Source organism: Gossypium hirsutum, chromosome D08 (genome assembly GCF_007990345.1).
Source record: "Gossypium hirsutum isolate 1008001.06 chromosome D08, Gossypium_hirsutum_v2.1, whole genome shotgun sequence".
In the NCBI taxonomy this organism is placed as follows: Eukaryota; Viridiplantae; Streptophyta; class Magnoliopsida; order Malvales; family Malvaceae; genus Gossypium; species Gossypium hirsutum.
In genome coordinates, this window is record NC_053444.1 from 29,957,011 (window position 1) to 29,962,133 (window position 5,123).

General features: G+C 36.3%; 1 non-coding gene across 1 annotated transcript; it reads right to left on the reverse strand.

Moving 5' to 3' along the window:
* Positions 1–4,473: 4,473 nt before the first annotated feature.
* Positions 4,474–4,580, reverse strand: LOC121220580 (small nucleolar RNA R71). The gene has a single exon (XR_005917800.1). It is a non-coding gene; the product is annotated as a small nucleolar RNA R71 (small nucleolar RNA).
* Between the last annotated feature and the right edge of the window lie 543 nt (positions 4,581–5,123).

Here is a 5,123-nt window from a genome sequence, read left to right on the forward strand (position 1 = left end):
CCAGAAAAATCAACTTAAAAAAGAGAAAAAGGATCATGGGATCATGGGATGATAGGTCGACCCTAAAGGAGGAGATATAAAACCCAAAAATAAAAACTGAAAAAGGGGGATTTTTCGAGAGTGGACGATTAGAGAGACAAATAGAGAAAAAGATCATTGGATGATAATAGAGGAAAATGGTTAAGAACAAGGCAAAATCGAATGGGAGAAGAAGAGGGCATTCCCTCTTGGCCAGTATTGACGAAGTTGTGGGCTGGATAGGCGACATCCATCTTCCTGAAGTTTTTCTTTTACTTCTTTATTTAGTGCTTGGTGAATTGAATCGAGAAAGAATGATGTTGAATGTTATTCTGAATTTGGATGTTATTTGCCAGCCCATAAGTTAATCTCATAAGTTGGGATTGCTTGATGAAACATTTATTTCCTTTAATGGCTAAAGCTTATTTTAGTTTTAATTTACTATTTCATTCAATGGTACTTATGAATAGCATGCATGTAATCTCTAGACATAGGTGAATATGCAGCATGTTTATAAAATTAATCTAATTTTGACAAGTTTAGGTCATTTAGATCAAAATTGAATGATATGAGCGAGTATTCGAAAGAATACTCGTAGCAGACTCTAGACATAGAGGAGCATTTCTGTCCGGCAAGGAGAAGAACAGTAGTAGGACCCAAACTTAAAACTTATAGACATATAGTGCCCTAGGTGTGGTAACTCAAGGTTTAGCTCTCGAAAGAAGCAAACCATAGTAGAATTATTTCGACTAGTAGAATAAGATTGATCTTGCCGAGACATTATTGGTTAATAAGGGTAGAATCTTAGTAATCCTAGCTTTTCAAATCAACATCGTAGATCTTTTAATCTTTGTCGTAGCATCTTTATTTTCATAGCTCTAGTTGTTTACTTCATTGTTCTGTACATTTATACATCATTATTCTCCTAAATGCCACTACATTTTATTACTATTCTTTTTGCCTTAGCATTTAAACCTATCACATCCCTGTGGAGATGATCTCACTTATCACTTTATTACTTGATCCGATATGTATACTTGCACAATTCGCATTTCATATTCATATGCGACAATTCGCCACAATAAGAAATTGGGCGGATTACACTTCTCCATACAGACTATTTCACTACTATACGCCAAAACTTTACATCCACAAGACTTAGGGTTTTACAATTAGATCTGTCGAAAACACTTCCCCCTGAACTTCCAATGGACATCTTCTATAAATCTTGTTCACAGTTACAGATTGTCCTATAGGGACAACTATAGTTACATACCTACTAGTTTCCTCTACCCCAACACGCAATTTATTAGCCATCAAACAAGAAACATACAAGTGGGTAGATCTAATATCTATCAAAGCAAAGTATTGAACATAATGAATTCAAATAGTACCTACGATGATATTAGTTGTGTCTCGATCCTCTCTATGTCTAGCTGCATAAGCAAGAGTAGGCTACCTAGCCTCGGTCCTATTCGCAACTTGACCTGGTGCTCGGTGATCCTGACCAATACTACCAGCTCTATTCTAACCTTGACCTTTTTGAGGCAACTGCCCTACCCTTTGATTCTGAACCTAATTCTACACCAGAGGTTGCATTTGGTCACCTTAACGCAGACAATCCTTAATCTTATGATTTGTGGACGTACACCTTAGATAAGTACCAACTGTTCTTCAATACTTACCCAAGTGATGCTTACCACAATAAGCACAATTCGGGATCCTACCTCCGACACCAAATATTGTAATGTTCTATCGAGGTTTGTCCTCTTTGGCCCATTTTATGGGTCGAGAAGGCATGCCAATAGGACCAAAATCTCTCTTAATCGAAGCCTTAGCCTTTTCTCTCTTCTCACACTCCACACATTTAACCTCCTCCACAATCTTGGTTTTCTTAACCAAAGCCTCAAAAACCCTCTTCTGAGGTGGAATGACCTGAATCATCATATCATTCCATAGCCCATTCTCGAATCTTACACATTTGTCCAGCCCAGTCACAACCAAACCATGAGCATAACGGCTAAGACATAGGAGTACGGTCTCGTACTCGACCACAGTCATGTCCCCTTGCTTGGCTTAATTTACTCTAGCTTACGGGCCGCCATATATATCGTGCCCACATAATTTTTTTGAATATCATCCTGGAAATAATCCTAAGTCAATTGTTCAACTTGCGTACTTCACTTAACGAACTGCCACCATCAGTAGAACTTGTCCCTTAACAGAGACACTGTACCCTTTGATAACTCTTGAAAATAGTTATATTTCATACATTTAGACCTAGCTAATTGCTTGTACTTGGTACATTTAGTTGCATTTTAGAACATTTCATTGATATTTTTATCATTGCATTAGGAGCTTGGACTGTGTTTAAATGTTAGGTATGTTTAATTGTATGTGGAAGGATTTTGTTTGGTGATTTGGAATGTGTAGCATGTGAAGAAAGAAATAAAGGAGTGAAGGTTTGTCGAGGTAAAAGACAATTTGCCAACATGAATGCCATGGCAATTTCAGGAAGATGACTGAGTTAACACTCAACAAATACCAATTTCAGTTCAACTTTACATGTACCAGAAAAATCTAAATAAAAAAAAGGAGACGATATCGTGGGTTATTGGAGTTACCCTAGGAAGAAAAACTTATAAAAAGTCAAAGGAGGAAACCTTAAAGGGTGCGGAGATTCAGAGGCAATAATAGAGAGTAGCGGCTAAGTAGAGACGATAGGAGGAAACTGAATCTAATCCCTCTCAGCCACCACAGGACACTGTGTTGCTGGATTGTTGACTGACTTGGCAACAACCATCTTTCTAAGTTCTTCCATTATTTCTCAATCTGTATTCCCGTGAATTGATTTGATAAAAATGATGTCGGGTGTTATTATGAATTTTAATTTTAATTTCCAACCCATGAGCTAAATCTTATAGGATTGGGATTACATGATGAAACTTTTATTTTTGTTAATGGTTGAAGCATATATTTTATTTAATCTACTATTTCATTTAATTTTTTTAATTCCCAATTGTATGCGTACATTTTCTAGACATAGATGAGTGTGCAGTATGCCCATAAACTGAATCTAATTCTAAAAAGGTTAGATTAGTTGGACTGGAATTGAATGATACAAGCGGGTATTCAACCGAATACTTGTAGCAGACTCTAGACATAGAGTAGTGTTTGTATAGAATGAAGGCAAAACAGTGTAGGGTACTGTGCTAAGGCCTAGAGATACAAGCCAAGTAACTTGAGATCTAACTCTCGAAAGAAGCAGGTCACTTTAGGTCTTTTTTGAGCAGTAGGCTGAGAACAATTTTGCTGAGGTATTTCTAAAAGTAAGGGCAGATTCTTAGTAATCCCAACCTTTCAAATCAACATCGTCGACCCTTAATCCTTTGTCGTAGTATCTTTGCCATAGCATTCTTAGTTGTTTATTTATTCGCTCGTAGATTATTTATGTAATTATTATCTTAATTTCCATTTCATTTTTACTCTTGCTTTGCCTTAGCATTTTTCAGTATTAGTCAATATATATTTTGCATACATCTTTACTACTTTAATTTACCAATGTGTACTTAACTTGGTTTTACCATAACATTAATCATAATTCATTATAATAATTTCACCACTTTTATACCTAATCCAATCCTTGTGGAGACGATCCCACTTCTCACTTTATTACTTGATTCGACATGTATACTTGAACAATTAGCATACTATTTCACACACGATAGGTTTTTGGCATTGTTTTCAGGTATGAACAATTTGGTGAGATTTGGTTTCGTTATTTTACTTAATTCTATCAGTTTTTAGCTTAGTTTAATTTAATTTCCATAGGATTGCCATCAGTACATGAGAAGAGGCATTCCTGCTATCAAAGACTTTCCTTTTGACCTAGAGATCGAAAGAACTTTACGAAGAATGCGAAAATAACTGCAAAAAATGGTTAGGAATGGGAATGATCCTGGTCTCAATTATAATTCGAATGATCAAGATATTAATCCTCCTATTCATCGAGTGACACCTGGTTTGAATGATAATCTGAATGGTTGGGACGCTAATCCTCATGTTCGTAGGGTGATGGATGATCGAGATAGACCAATCTGAGAGCATGTTGTGCTAATTTTGGATGACCTGAATCCAGGGGTAGGTAGACCACAAATACAGGCTTAACAGTTTGAGCTGAAATCGGTAATGTTTTAGATGTTACAAACAGTAGGATAGTTCAGTGGATTACCCACTAAAGATCCAAGACTGTATTTAAGACTTTTTCTAGAGGTCTGTGACTCGTTTAGACAATAGGGAGTTCCTGAAGACGCTTTGCAGCTTAAACTATTTCCATATTCTTTAAGAGATTGTGCAAGAGCATGGCTAAATGCTTTGTTGTCAGGAACAGTGGCATCATGGAATGATCTTTGCCAGAGATTTTTGCTACGGTATAATCCCTTAAATATGAATGCCAAGCTTAGAAATGACATCATATATTTTCGAAAATCGGAGGATGAAACACTATATGAAGCTTGGGAACGATTTAAAGACTTAATTCAAAAATGTTAGATGCATAGATTTCGACACTGGACTTAGATAAAGATATTCTATAATGGGTTGAATGCACATACAAGGATGGTAATTGATGCTTCTGCCAATGTACTCTACTAGATAAATCTTATAATGAAGCATATGAAATTCTGAAGAAGATTGCCAATAATGATAATCAATAACCTACCACAAGAGTTGGGACGGGTAAAAGAGCTGTTGGTACCATAGAGCTAGATGCAATCACTTCGTTAACAGCCCAAGTATCTTCTATGGCTAATATGATCAAAAAAATGAAGAAGCCCACTACAATTAAAGAGATTAAATCAGCCAAGCTTTCGTGTGTTTATTGTGGTGAAGACCATGTGTTTGATGAATATCCATCAAACCCAGAATCCGTGTGTTACATGGATAATTTCAACCAAAATAATAACCCCTATTCCAAGACGTATAATCCAGGGTGGAAACAACATATGAACTTTAGATGGAATAATCAAGGTATGGGGAATTTTAACAATGCTGGAAGACAGAATGCTAACAGTGCACCACCTGGTTATAATCATCCTATGCCGAGG